The sequence below is a fragment of the Pelmatolapia mariae genome, linkage group LG15 (genome assembly GCF_036321145.2).
Source record: "Pelmatolapia mariae isolate MD_Pm_ZW linkage group LG15, Pm_UMD_F_2, whole genome shotgun sequence".
Taxonomy (NCBI): Eukaryota; Metazoa; Chordata; class Actinopteri; order Cichliformes; family Cichlidae; genus Pelmatolapia; species Pelmatolapia mariae.
The window spans coordinates 442499-457824 of NC_086240.1; the positions used below are offsets into that span (position 1 = coordinate 442499).

At 42.7% G+C, this 15326-nt stretch overlaps 1 protein-coding gene across 5 annotated transcripts in view; it reads right to left on the reverse strand.

The window, feature by feature from the left end:
• LOC134643648 (protein dispatched homolog 1-like) overlaps nucleotides 1-14318 on the reverse strand; it is a 109777-nt gene extending 95459 nt beyond the window's left edge. For 2 of the 5 annotated variants that reach the window (XM_063496124.1, XM_063496119.1), the window contains exons 1-2: nucleotides 14192-14318; nucleotides 10417-10492 (exon numbers count right to left, since the gene is read on the reverse strand). The gene's annotated coding sequence lies outside the window, so the exon portion shown is untranslated. Of the gene's footprint in view, nucleotides 1-8923; nucleotides 8943-10416; nucleotides 10493-14191 lie in introns of those variants that run through there. The other 3 variants (XM_063496125.1, XM_063496121.1, XM_063496122.1) reach the window with 2 other exon arrangements.
• Between the last annotated feature and the right edge of the window lie 1008 nt (nucleotides 14319-15326).

Consider the following 15326-nt stretch of genomic DNA (forward strand, 5'->3'; position numbering starts at 1 on the left):
TAAAGCAGTTGTGCTATTCTGAACATCTTGGGGCATTAACGGTAAAGTTCACCCCTGAGAATGATCATTTCTGGACAAGTGGTGCAGGAAGCTTGTGGTGCCAGTTTCTTTATAGCACATCATGACGGCCAACAGTTTTCCAGCAAAAGCAGTGCCGTGAAACAGCCATCAGGGCAACAGCACAATCCACAATGTACTGATGTTAAGGCAGTGACGAAAAAGCCAGATGAGGAAAGTGTTTGTCCGTCAGGATCTGAATAAGTTCTCCATCTGTGATCATTAAGTCCAGTTTTCCACTTGCGCTGCTTCTCAGCTTGGCCTCAGGGCACAACAAGTCTCCATTATGGGTCTCTGTAGGGTCCAGCCAAAGGTTCAGTCAAATAAAGTCGATACTGTGTGACGAGGTTGAGTAATGACAAAGGTTTCATAAAGGTGGTCAGCTGGGAACGGACAAAAATGACAATTTGAGTTTTGCAGTTTGGGAAAACATCGAAGTGCGAGTTGAAATGGTACAGGCCACACCCCTCACATCCTGCTTTTTTAAACAAGTCCTTCTTTGCATATCGGGAAACAAAGCTGTTCACACAGAACGGCTGATGGATTAGTCGCACACTGTTTTCCACCTGCAGTGGCTATCTCTGTGGTTAGTTGGGAGATGAACTGTATCTACTGATCATGGCACAGTCACCTGTTAGTAATGATTAAACAGAGTCGAGCATTGGAGGAATGCGGCCTTGTGCTGTCCTTGGGCTTACAGGGAGTCCATAAGGTGGCATAATGTGTGCTAACCTTTTATCAGCTTAACTCTGGAGTTAAGTTCTTATCGACTGTGAGAAATATCCCTAACCGCAAAACCCACAGCATCAAGCTTTTAGAGTCTTTGCAGTGGGACACAAAGAAAGGTTTCCATGTCACCATCTCATTATGGAGGACGTCTGGGGAGGTCAATCCTGGTTCTTAGTATTCAGAAAAAAAATCCACAATGACTTTTTGAATTATGACTTTTTTCTCCAAATTCTGGAGACATTCTTTCCCCAGTTGCCTCTTCTGTAGTTGACAACTGGTAAGACTCAAATTCCACACCATAAAAATTCCACATATCCATCACTGTTTTACACTGGCTGATAGAACTTTATTTATGAGGTTAAGGTGGTGTTCTCCCTTTTTAATCGCCAAACATGAATGATGTGGAGATGGCTGAGTAAAGAAACGTCTATTATAAGGACTGCAGTGGATCGGCCGAGTAATGGAATTACTTTAGCCCTTTTGAGACATTTGGACATTGGCTGGCTTCTGTAATCAGACACTATTCTGTCATCGGGACGTAGGTCACCTTCAATCTAAAACACTGGCAGCCGAAGGCAGCTATTAGTAATCAAGGAAATATGTCAGGTCATAATGACTGAATGGACAAAGAATGGTTAGGATGTCAGACCATGGAGCTGAAGCACTGGAAAGGATGAAAGATGCAGTGACCCAATATCAGGTGTGGGGCAAATACATAAATAATCGATACAGCATAGCAATATTTAATTATCATTTGTAGAAAAAAAAAACAAATACACATATCCGTAGTGAGAGAGACTTTTCATTATCTATTTTATCCAATAAAATTAATGTAAAAAGTTTATTACTCAGCATAAATATGAAAAATCAAAACCGAATAAATAAAAAGTATTCCAATTGGAATCCTGACCTTGACCTCAATGAAAAGTGTGACATGGACATGGCTGTCCAATCGAAACAGAAATCCTGAACTGAAGATGGGGTAAGGTCTGAAACCAGGTAAAAAGTCTGAACGCCATCAGAAGACAAAGACGAAGCACGTAAAGCTTCTGAGGCCCGTTCTTGGAATCTGCAACAGGCAGGAAAGACCTCCCCCCTTCAAACACCATGATCCTCTCCTCAACATGTTCTGATGTTAGCCTAGCACAGACCACCTGACTCCTGATGAGTAAGAGCACAGGCTGCGAGATACACAACAAAAGGCCTCGTGAGAGAAACATGAGCGTGACGCTGTGTTTTCTCAACAACCTGTCCATTTAGTACCACTTTCAACTCAGTTTACCATTCAGGCCCCAGTGAAACCAGTTCAGAGGTAACTAAGCCCAACACTGGGAGGTGTATGAGCCAAATATGATTCGACAAGGCCCAGAACTCCAGGGTCAGGCCACAGCAAGGAACACGTGTCCCCGGGAGAGGAGGCCTGGTTGCTCCCTCAGCCGTCAACGTTCTCCAGTTTGTGCAACAAATCCTAACGAGGCCTCTCTCTGTGGGGGAACCGAGGTCCTGTCTGTGGGAGATTTGTCTGATGAGCTACACAACCAAGGAAAGATGTAGTGAAGAAACATCTCTCTCTTACACATGCACACTCACAAAATGAAAGACTGATGAGGTGAGGTAAGCTAAATGACTTTGTACAGGCCAAAGAATGGCAACAGATTAAGAATGGGTCCAGTAAAAGAACAAAAATACTCACAAACAACATGTGGTTTAACGTCATCAGGAAAACACGAGATGACTCAGTGCCCCCTGTAAGGTATTAATTGAATTCTATTCTCTTCATACAGCGCCAAATCACAACAACAGTCGCCTCAAGGCGCTTCATATTGCAAGCTAAAGACCCAACAATCGGATGACTCCGTATAAGCAAGCACTTAGGGACAGTGGGAAGGAAAAACTCCCTTTTAACAGGAAGAAACCTCCAGCAGAACCAGGCTCAGGGAGGGGCGGCCATCTGCCACGACCGGTTAGACAAGAATGTGTAACCTGTGAAAGATTTTTTGAAAGCGTTTTGATAAACTCAAATAAAAAGTGTCTGTTTAAAGTCACAGTGAGGGATCCACCAATCCGATTCACGGATCAGACATCGCCCTGATTCTGATTTACAAAGCTGGACCGGGTATCAGTGCCAACCTGCTGATGATCATTTCAGTTTAGCTGTGTTTACTGAGCATCAGTAGCACCAGACTAGCTGCTAGCTGCAAAGCTAACAGCAGAAGCTCAGAGGTTGGAATTTCACACCTGCAGCTTTTCAAACGGCTTCTCACTTAACTGCAAACTTAAGCAAACAGGGATGACCCAGTCCAGCTTTTTCCATTTCTGATCCAATACAGTGTCTGTAGGTATCGGTCAGTGCGGATCTCACACCAGTTTCAGATTAATTATCCCTGACTGTGGGGAAGTGACTGGGAATCATTCCTTTATGTGTAAAGACACAATAACTGTTGGTATTTATTAGTGATACGATACATTAAACAGGCCCAGGATAAACAAAGAGAAAAAATAAATGCTGCTTTTATTTGCACTGGTCTTGTTTTGCTTCCAAGTAAGGGGCTGCAGTCTCAGTAGCTTCTTTCTTCCTCCTCTCACAGCCTGAAACATGTTTATCGTGGTCCTCCTGACATTTAACACCTTGTTAAGGAGCTGGACAGTAAATTCGTTGTTGAATGCACTTTGTTCCACTTTATTTCATATTCATGAGGTTTTGGTAAAACCTGATTTTGCCTTATTAATAAAAGAATGATTCCCGGTCTGCGTTCCTAATTCTGGGAACACTGGCCTTGTATCAGAAAATAAAATGCCAACCTGGCCTTTCTGGTTCAAATCAGCACATTTTTACAATATTTTGTGTTTGATGTTTTTTTAAATGCATCTGTCCCAAATTACAGCTGCTGATTCATAATGATGATGAACAATGTTCCCTCTAATTTTTCATGTGTCTGAGCGAACACACAAACTCCCTGAGCGATCCCTTGGACCACTGTGAGCAACAGCAGACGTGTGCACTGTGGTCACGCCAGCATTGAATCCATCCAAGTTACATGTTTATTAAAGTAATCAAATTACAGCATTTACATTTATGTCAGACTACTTTTAATTAACTGCTTTAGCCCACTTACAATGAAAATTAAAAAAATCTTGTTTATGACCTGTGTAGCATGTTAACACTATTGGAAGGAAAAATAACTTGAACTCCAATTTTGAAAACACAACTTTCTATTTTTTTTTTAATAAAGCTCTGACTTGTATTATGAGTCTGAGTCTGTGGTCTGGGAGAGAGTCCTGTAACTCTCTGTCTGCAAAATACAGGATATAATGACCAATGTTGGGCAATTAATTATATAGTTACTTCTTCAAAAAAGTAACTGAGTTTTGCAAACAACAAAGTTTTTTGCAGCTGTTTACCTAAAAATGCAGCCAAGGCGGTTTTTTAAACAAACATTTCAAACTATTTACAGAACAATCAGCTGTTCTGCATCAAATTTGATGCCACACAAATTATTTGTGCCACTCCAAAAAATAATTTCTGTCCACTATGAGATAAAGGAGAACAACAGCCTGATACCTGCAGGCCTGACAACAGGAGATGTATCACTGCTGTAACACCTGTAACATTCAGCAGTCGCCTCATTGTTCTGACACACACAACAAAACTATTGACTACACTACACACTAACTACACACTAACTACACAAGATTTGCGCTAAACGTCGCAAATCTCTCACATCTCAAACACGCCGTCACTCCTAAAACTTCCTCCTTCCTAAACATCTAAATGCCATGTTGCCATATCATTTTTTGATTGGTCGACATGGTACATTTTTCCACCAATAGGAAAGGGTGGAGGTTTTTGGTTTTGGTTTTGCTCACAGGTGGAGAGCGCTTTCAAGCGTCTTCCTTATAAAACGCCGTTTTTACCATTTCTTCCCGCAGTAAATATAAACAACGATAGTATTCAGGAAAAACAAACATTGCACATATTTTTATCATAACTCTGGTTTTACGTGGCCGATCAACACAATTTAAAAACTGGTATAAAGTCCACACTTTTCCCGTCAGTTGTTCCGTCTGTCCTGCTCACATCTCCAATGGTTGTACACGTTGTCATTAACGTGGCTTCACTCCACATCAGCCACGCCGCTTTGCTAGCTAAAACACCGGTGTCGGTACATAAGGACGCTGTCATAGCCTGTGAACCACGTTGATTAGCTGCGTATATACGAATGTGAATCGCATCATTGGCTGGACTATGGGATAAGGTGGCATCGTTCTGATCCCATACAGGAGCAGCCAGTCACTTACTGACTAACACTGCAAAACCAAATTGTTAAAGTTTTAATTTCAATTCAGGTTAGATTTTTTTTTTTGTGCGCAACGCAGATTTTCTGTGCGCAGAGACCGTGCCAGCAGTGCGCAATTGCGCACGCGCGCAGCTTAGAGGGAACATTTATGATGAGAATCTCAGGCTTTTATCTATAATGAGACACTCAGATTTCAACGTGCAAAAAAGTTCTAAACTGGATGAAACTTAAAAAAAAAAAAAAAAACTAAAACATCTTAAAAATATTTGACATAAAAGCTAAAACTATGACAACAATCTTTGGACCATGTCAGAGAACCTCTCTGTGAGTTATCACCACTTGAAAACACTAAAATTTTGTTCTATGTGGATGAGTGAATAGAATACTAATGTTTCTGTTTTTGCACTACACATTTTGTGAGCACAAATTTCATGTTACAAAGTATCCAACATGCTTTATTTCACAGGATTGTTAAATATAAGTACACAACATTGAGAAATGACCACAAGCCGTCTTTTGAAAGTTGTTGGGGGGTTTTTTTTCTTTTATTAATGTGCGCTCAAATATGGGGCTTTTTTTTCTCTATATTTTAACTAGCCAATTATCAGACATTTTTAATGCATCTGTCCCAAATCCCAGATCCTAATCCATGATGATAGTAAGAAAGGCCAGTGAGAACCTCAGGCTTTTATCTTTAATGGGCTTTGAGCTAGTCATGTTCAAACATGGCCTCAGATTTCAACAGTTTAAATGTGATATACATCTTGGAAGAGAACTCTCTCTTCTCATGACAAAGAGCTGAAAGAGCTCAGGGAAAAGTGACCCATTTTCAAGAAGATACTTTTGTTCTTGAACAAATGTTGTAACCTTTTCTCTGTATGTAATATTGTAGGGTGTACCTTACCTTATTGTGATTTGGCACTGTATAAATAAAACTTTATTGAATTATTTAGAGGCACTTGCCCATGTGAGCCCATGTGACTGTGGAGTAGTGCTACAATATACTGTACAAATGTCCATGTGGGGTTGATATTCCTGAAAACTCAACACAGACCTTACTGACGAATGTGAGCAGGATGGAAAAGGCTGATGCTCAAAGACATTCCCATGTGATCTGTGTATGGGGCGGGGGGGGCTCACTCCACGTGAACCACATGACTTCATCCGTCTTGTCGGTGCCCCTTCCTGTTTGTAGCAAACCTCAGTTTATAAAGAAGAAGAAGAAGAAGAAGACAGACTGCCGTCCACTGCAGTGATGCTCTCTGTCCACTGCAGTCGGACTTTTTTCCTGCTCTTAAATGGGTCAAATAAAGTAGTGGCACAAATGTGCAGCACCTGTTCCTGTCGCCATCCGTCAGTATGTCAAATATAAAAACAGTGACAGCTGTGCTGCTGGCAGTGATACGGCGATGCTCTGGGCTGATGCACAAGACTGAGACAAGACTCTTTTCTCTTTTTGAAGAGCGCTTCTTCCCACACAGGGCTCTCTCCGGGTCAAATAGCTTAAAGCTGAGTGCAGTGGCCAGAGCCTGTAATATTTCACATATGCTTTTCGAGGCGCACCAGGCGCTATCGATCTCTTTAATCTAAAGCCCGGGAACGAGAAGGAGAAGGGACCATCAGGCAGCCTGCTTTCAATTACGAGCTCCATAAAGACACGCAGATAGGAGCTGACGTGATGGATGGTGGGAGAGGCAGTGATAGCATCTGCTGAGGCGTGAGTAACCCTAACAAGAAAAAGAAAACTTTCATTCACTGCTGCTAAATGAATATTAACTAACTTCTAAAAGTGGGCTGTCATTCACTCAAGCATTAAAATACACTTTAGTTTATCAAATGAGCAGAAACAACAGGAAACTGCGCAGACTTTAACCTTAACTACATGTGGACCAATAGAATTACAAAGGCAGGAAAAACGCCGCTATGTTACAGCTGTAGCAATGTGCCATCTTTTCCAGCCCAGCCAACAAGAGACAGGGAAGAAACAGACCTACAACAATCCTTCTGGATTTCCACTTTTTTATGATGTGCAAATTAAAATATCCCTTATAAGTCAATTCCAACCCTAACCCCAGTCATTCATGTACTGAGGAGATGAAAGCGGATGGTTAGGCAGCTGGAGCCTGCACGCTGAATTACTGAATAACAAAGAATGCGTGAGCGGGAGGCTGCAATGGAGGAAGCGGGCAGATCATTGCAGCAGCAGCCATCAGACGGATGCTGTTTAAAAAAGACAGTACGAGACAAAAAGTCAGCTGATCAGACGCCACACAGACGTTTTCCTACAGCACTCTCCATCTTCTGCGTCTCAAGACAAACGACACACGGTGATGAACCCTTTGAAAACACGGACGTCACAACAACTTTCATCATTCACTGCTTTTGGCATCTCCATTAAAAGCTCGGGCACGTCCGTCCTTGGTTTAACCAGAGGACAGAATTTAAACAGAACAGATGCATTCTGTTTAAATTTCATGCCGACATCTCGTGTCTTGTGAAATCCAATTTTACTGCAGCAGACATTATAAGATCGATGTAAACGATAAACCGTTTGCAGGTTTCAGATTTCATAAAATCGTGTTGACATAAAAATTCTAAGGTAATAAAGTATTACAGCGTGTCAGCATTAGCGTGTATGAAGGTGACTTTAGTGTTTAACCTAAGAAGAATTTGCAGCTGAACCTTTACAGCACTATAATGTGTGCATCGTATACACTCACAGGCCATTTTGTTAGGTACACCTGTTCAGCTGCCATCCAATCACATGCAAGATGTGGCTGCTCAGCACCAAACAGACCAAACCAACCTGCTGAACACAGTTTAGATATTTCACTGTTGGTAGAGACCAAAACAGCGTGAATATTGGACCAACGATGTAATGCCTACTAACATGACACAGAATCAAGGGTGTCAAACATAAGGCCCGGGGACCAAAGACAATGCCGCCCACTGGATGACTTTGGGAAACGTGAAAGCGTGCATCAGAGGTTAAACAATTAAATGACAGAAACGTTCCCGTTTCCAGTAATACAGAACTTTGCAGTGGGGGGTGTTGTAGCTTATTTTTTGGGTGGGTGGGTGGGGTTTAGAATGGGTCCACAGTTTAAGTTTTTAAGGTTTTGTTGCTGGTTTTCCAGAAACGTCTTCAAATATAGTTTATGCTGCCCCTGTGTAGCCAAAACAAAGCCCACTGGTGAATCGTGCGGACCCGTCCGTCTGATCTTTGGCTTGGATTTCATCCCCAGTGAAAGCAAAATACTGATCTGAGATAAATCCAGATCCATGTCTTTGACAGCCAAGATAGCAGAAGGCTTTTCCTCCTGAGAAACAGAACAACTACTCAGTCTGTTGGATATCTTCAGTGGATCAAACCAGCCTGCCTGTCAGCACCAGGACACACAAATCCATACTGTGCAGCAATCTGAAGTCTCTACAAGGCCAGACGAGAGATCAGGCACGCTGGTGCCACACGGTTCCTTGAGATCCACTAGTGTCTCCATCATTCAGCTCAACATCAAAGAAGCCAGCGCCTTGCTTTTGAATTATAGGCAGCAAGTGTGCAGTCATGCCTCCGGTGGCATCCGGCTCCCAGCCCGATTAACCCCTGTGCCACGCCGAGGAGGAAGAGCAGAGGATACGGTCCACAGCAAGGCAAGATAAATTACAGTGCCAACAACTGCACATCAGCAACGACGCTAAAGGTCACGCGTTTGTCATCGGCACATTTGACAGCTCAATCAACTGCAGCTTCAGTCCAAGGGAATGTACAAGGCAAGGCAGAGCAGGTTTAACCTCGGCCACGTTATCTGTATAATGTCATGATACAGAAATGAACCCACCTCCAACCACCGTCTTCACTTATCCATCTCGTATCCATGTTTCCCTCCACACAGACTTCACATGCACAGGGTTAGCTATAACGGTGGCCGTCCTTTTTCTGCTTATAACATTCGGGCTCGTGTTGTGCTGAAGCCTGTTCCTGCTGCCACAGGCTGACAGGACAGCCAGTTTACACAAATGTAATTTAGCAGCTGATTAAAATGCGTCTCATTTCAGCGGTTTTTGTCCAAGATCAGTTTATCGGAGCGTCCCTCTACATCAGTCCTAGTTTCTCATGCGGCCCCTTGGGGAAATGAATCGCCCACGCCTGCTCTAAAGGAAATAAAGCAGTTTACAAGGAACACAAAGGCTTCAGTGCTCTTTGTAAAGACAGTCTTGTTACTTGGGATTACATTTTTCCCCCATCCATGGATTAATGCAGCTCTACCATTTATTCTTTTGCCTGTTTGTGCATTACCTCACTTTCCCATTTCCCCCCTTAACTAAATGCCTGGAAAAATTCCAGCACATCATCAGCAAACGGACAAAAGATAATTCAGTCCAGCCTGTTACGTGACACATGGGATTCATTCTGAGGCAATGAAGATGAATGCTGGCGTTGTGTGCAGAAGGTAAGGGCAGTGAACAGAGAAAAAGAAAACAAAGGAACAGTGATAACATTACATATGCTGACGCAGAACACGGCTATTCTGTTAACTGATACTGGCAAGTAGCCTATTGATTGCCACATACAGATCAAGACCACACGAGAAAACAGAGGCACGTTAAATGTTTCCAACATGGACAAAAAAATAATAATATGCTGATACGGTGACACAAAGATAGCACAAAGACTGATTTAGGAACATAAAGGTTGGCACAGAAAAGCTATGGGGAAAAACTTGCCCAAAGTGAGATAGCGAGCAGCTGTTACAGCCAGCTGTCCTGACCAGTTGCTCTTAAGGGTGGGAGGCCAGGATGGAGGGATTCAGAGACATTAAGGAAAGACGGGGGGATATAAGAAGCAGACAGAGATGCTAATGGCTGACAGGGAAGGAGGAAAGTGGAAAAAGCTCAGACAGAAAGGATAAGAGTGTTCACCTAGATGCAAAATTTTGGAGCAGGAAAAACTTGGAAAACTCTTCTGTGACTTTTTAAATGGCAAAAAGAAGAGAAAGCTGTTTTGTAAAATCCAACAGAACTGATCCATAATGATCCATAAGCTCCGCCCACTTCAAATCCAGATATCTTCTGTAAGCGTCACAGAAACACAACAAACACAAAACCAAAGAAAGTATTGTTTACAGCCTTAACTCTCAGCAGGACATCACACACAAACCCTACAGAGGAATAACAAGCTGAAGAGTGACCCCTAGTGGCATTTTCTCCACCGTGCAAGACGACAATTCAAGTACAGGCAAGTTAGTCACGTGATGTGTGAATCCTTAAAATTAGAGCCTGTGTGTGTGTTCTTTGAATATTAGACTGTTCAGTGGTATGTGTAGGTACTTACTGTAAACTCTTAGGATGAGCACTCAGTGTGTTTCCTTTGCTTTCCTGATCACAAAGAGACGAGCTCACCTGGCTACCTAACGGAGAGAAACATTGACAACCTGATTAAAAGAAGAGTACACAACATCCACAGCTCTTTACTTCAAAGAAACCTCTCCACATTATCCTAGAGTAACTTTGCACGACTCACAGTTCAAATAAATTATTGTAGATTAATAATAATCTACAAGCTGGGCCTCGGTAATAGCCAATTAGTTCATCCACTGTCTGCAAAAATGTTGCAAAACTGACTGAACAGGGCTGTAAAGAGCAAATGGGCCAAAGCATCCTGCAAAGGCAACCCAAGTGTTTCTCAAGGCAAACATGCATTATACAAGGCTGCAACTGCTAAACTCTTAATGCATTACTTAAACCCACTGAATCACATATGACTGCTGTGTTGGTGCACAAACATCACAAAATAAATGAAATATTCCACTTGTCTGATCTGAGATAACAAGAGTCCACATCACTAGTGTCCATTTTCAAAGACCGCTCTCATAACCTTCATACTAGCTGTGCACATGACTGCCAATCCAATTATCCACCACAGAGGACATTTGTCATAATGTTGGCTGACATGAGCTCTTTCAGTGGTTAGTGGTTAACACGGCTGCCTCACAGCAAGAAGGTCCTGGAGATCTGGCTTCCTCCCACAGTCCAAAGATTCATCCTCAGCCTATGACAGCTGGGATATCATCCAGCCACCCTGAATCGGATAAGAGGATGGATGAACTCTTTTACTTTCTGTGCCCTCGTCAGGCAGTCCGTGCAGACGTCTGCATACCTGCTGATTTTTCCTTCGATTGTTCCCGTGTGTGGACGTGGACCGTGGACTGTGCCACAGGCAATGGAATTCAAGCAGACTTCACAGGAGTTTAACAGGAGTGACTATTCAGCCATTGTTCCTGTGTAAGCAGGGCTTTGAGCTTCTCTCTGACCCGTCTATCCCCCATGTTACACTGTCAGCTGCTGTCTCTGTACGCCTATTTAGGTCGAGCAATGGTTCCTAACCGAACACAAAAGATCTTTGACTTTCACTTCCCTCTTGTGTTTGTAAAAAGTATTTGGCTCAAGAGCTCTTGGTCACGTTCATATGACATTGAGAAGCTATAAAACAAGGATTAGCTCACTAATGCTCGTGAGAAAAACACTTTCACTGCAAACTGTTGACAGAGAGCTGGACAAGCGGTGCATTTACACACACGGCATTGAAAACCTGCTTTCATAAATAAAAAAGGGAAAAGGGGGGATAGCTTATCATCTCAAATATTTCTGTTTTCTGCCACTAAGCCTAGACGGGCGAGGACTTACTGGGTAAGCCGCACATTAAAACTCAACGTATACATCATATTTACCTACAATCACACTGACACACTGTCATTGTTATGTAGATGGGCTTTCCTACTTGAAATTAATATTCATGACAGAATATTTGGCTCATCTCAAAATACAGGCATTTTCAAAGCCCCATAGTTATGTGCCAGGTTGGTTTAGAAAGGTAAGGGGGAGCTTTTCAAGGTGGCACAAAATGTACTGTTTTCATTCAAGTTCAAGGAGTTTATACATTTCTTCTTTTTAAATGAGTGTATTTGATTAGTTGATAAATTAGCCACAATCTCTGAGACTTTACAAACTTAATCTTTAAGTTGTACATTTTTTCATTAATATTTCCCTATTTTTCATATTTGCAGCATTATACAAATAAAGGAAAATAACAAGCTGCGGTAGACAGTAACATGGATTTCACTCAAAAGTCTACTTATTACATTTTTCCATATTTTTCTTTCATGTTTCTCGTGGTTGGTCAAATTAAGAATCTCCAAAATTTCAAATGATGCGCTCAGATTTTGTGCTAAATTTATGCTCACTTTCAGACTATTGTTTCTACTCTTATCTCTGTGTGATGTCAGTGGGAGCAGATATCCCTACTACGGTCACTCACACAGGCATAAGGCAGCTGCTGTTCAAACCTTTTGTGGCTCAAATCAAAAGGAGCTAAAATGACTTTTTGCAGATGGCTCAGGCAGAGCTGCTCCACATATTTGATTTGAAGACTTTTTTACACCACATGGCTGTACTGACGCAACCTCCCAAAGGATCTGTGTCTCCATCTTTCATCAAATGTTTAAACCAGAGGAGCTTAAAGCAGATAAACTCAGGTGCAATGACACAGAAAATGCACTTCATTTCCCAGCCATACACTGCATACTTACTGGCCACTTCATGAATTACACACCGCTAGTACCAGGTTGGACTGCCTTTAAGCTTAATTCATTGCAGCAAAGAGTCAGCATCACAGGTTTTGGTCCACACTGACACAACAGCATCACACCGATTGCAGCAGATCTGTCAGCTGCACATATGTGACGAGAATCTCGTCTTCCACCAAAGCTCTAAAGGTGCTCTATTGGATTGAGATCTGGTGACTGTGGAATTGGAGTACAGTGAAGTGTGAGATGGTTTGTGACATGAAACATTATCCTGCTGGAAGCGGCCACCGAAAGATGGGCATATTGTGCTCATAAAGGGATGGAGGTGTGACCGATATCCCCATGCTGGGGTTGCTCCAGGACCAACATAGTCAGTGCTGGCCCAGGTTCAAAGTTGCAAGTGATCAATCACGTTGTTATGATGTCACAGGGGCTAAGGTTAGGTTTTGGTGTGATGGTGTTTCCACCTAGCAAAACTATGACATCACTATAATGTGATTGGTCACTTGCAATGTTGAATCTGGACCAACAATAATTATGATGTTCCGGAAACAACGTCAGGTCTCACTTAATGGGCAACAAACTCGGGCAGGCTGTGGTTTCAAAACGATGCTCGACTGGTCCAAACTGTTCCCAGCAGCCCACGTGACACAAACAAACAAAGCCACTTAAATCACTCTTCCTCCACACTTTGATAATCAGTCTGAACTTCAGCAGGTCGTGTTGATCATGCCTACATCCCTAAATGCAATGACTTGGTCTCATGTGATTGGATGACATATTTGCCTTAGTGTGCTTTTGAACAGATGTACCTAATGAAGTGGCAGGTAGGCATAAACAGTCTATAAATGCAGGAAAAGCACAGTTCCTACTCTGTTGAGGAGGTGTTCAAATAAATAAAGCAGCGTCTGTCAGACAGAGAGAGCATCATCAGTTTCAGTCTGCCAGTTCCTGGAACAACACAGCAAACACGGTGACAGTGTCCACGGTCCTCCGTGAAATGGAAAATACACCTGTGCGTGTACAGCTCGGCTTTACAGACCAGCACACTAATAACAACCGGGTACACAAACACTTTGAACACGTTTCACTCCTGCTTCTTTCCCCACAGCTAAAACTAACGCCCCGTTTCAAATTTAAAGGGGCGGGCTTTACAGCTTTTATGCTCACCTCGGGGCTCGGACCTGTCCGCGTGCACATTAACAGCCAAATGTGACGTTATCAGCACAGCCTCGGCCTTACGTCAAATCACAGCTGACCCCGCGAGCTAGCGTTAACCACAATGAAGCCCAAAGCGTGAACAGCTCGCTCGGAGACCGGCTCTGTCATCACGCCTGAGAGCCGGGACCTCCACACAGCCTCCCCCGAAACAAACACAGCGCAGCGCGGGTGCTTGCCCCCTCGGTAGGCGAGTTAAGTTCACGTTAGCTGACTGACGCTGCTAGCCAGCTAACCTCGCTGACCAAAACAGCTGGCTAAACAACAGCGGCTTCTCTGTGGCTTCCCTCCCAGCCCCATACTCACTCGAGCACCCGCACGGTGTGAGGCAAGACACGGGGCTAGTGCTAACGGCCGACCGGAGAAGTATTCCCGGGTTTCTGCTTGAGTTCCTGCGGATGCTGATGTATCCGATCTCCATGCATCAAACCATGTTGGGTGGGCAGCTGCGCACTGAGTTCTTGTTTGTACTATCAGGAGGTTCCTGGGAGGAAATGTAGGAAACTTCGAAGGGCACTAGGAGGCGACCTCAGCCTCCTATCTCCTCGAAGTATTTTATTTGAGCAAAAGTAGTTTTTCAGATATTAGTGTCTGTCCTTCTGTTGGGAGCTCAAACAAAACCGTTCAGAAGCAGTGAACAGAAAATGGCTCGAATAAAAGCGATCAGACAGAAGCGTTCACTTCACTCTGGACTCAAACAAAGAAGGCATGCTGACTCAGCAGGGACAACGTTTAATGACAAAAGTAACAGAAAGCAAGAATGCGTCATTGCATCACATTCTAGTTTTTGCAAAGCCTGATGGCTGATTTTGTTCTACATGCACAAACACATTCTTTGACAACAACAGATGCACACATGGTACCAATTGGTGGTATAAATATTCATCAGGATGTGCAGTTTTTTCAACACATTTAAAGCTATCTCCAAAAGTTGATTCTGTTCATCTGGACGTAGCGTTGAACAGAATCAACTTTTGGAGATTTACTTACCTGGATGATTGAGCATGCATCAAAACACATTTAAAGCTAAATTACAGAAGCATCAACAGGCTGTATATGAAAGATGGAAGGTGCCATCGTTAGGTCATTTATAGGTTAGAAAAAATGAAGTCTTACTTTTTTGAAGCCAAGAGCACTGAGCTCTTGACTGCGTGGACACTGTATGCTGTTGCCTAGTAAATTGTTGTTCCTATAGAAAAACATATGTTCCTTTCTGTCTTTTGGTAAATTAGTGGGAACCCTGATTTACCAAATGAGCTTCATGTTGCATCCGGTTCCTAGTTTCAAGGCTTGAAAAGAGCAATAGGAAAGTGTTTCCTGATATCAGCAAAATGGAAATATCACGCTTAGTCTACTGCACTGTAAATATATATATATATATATATATATATATATATATATATATATGGAAATAATATGGAACATTTCTTCATTCTTCATA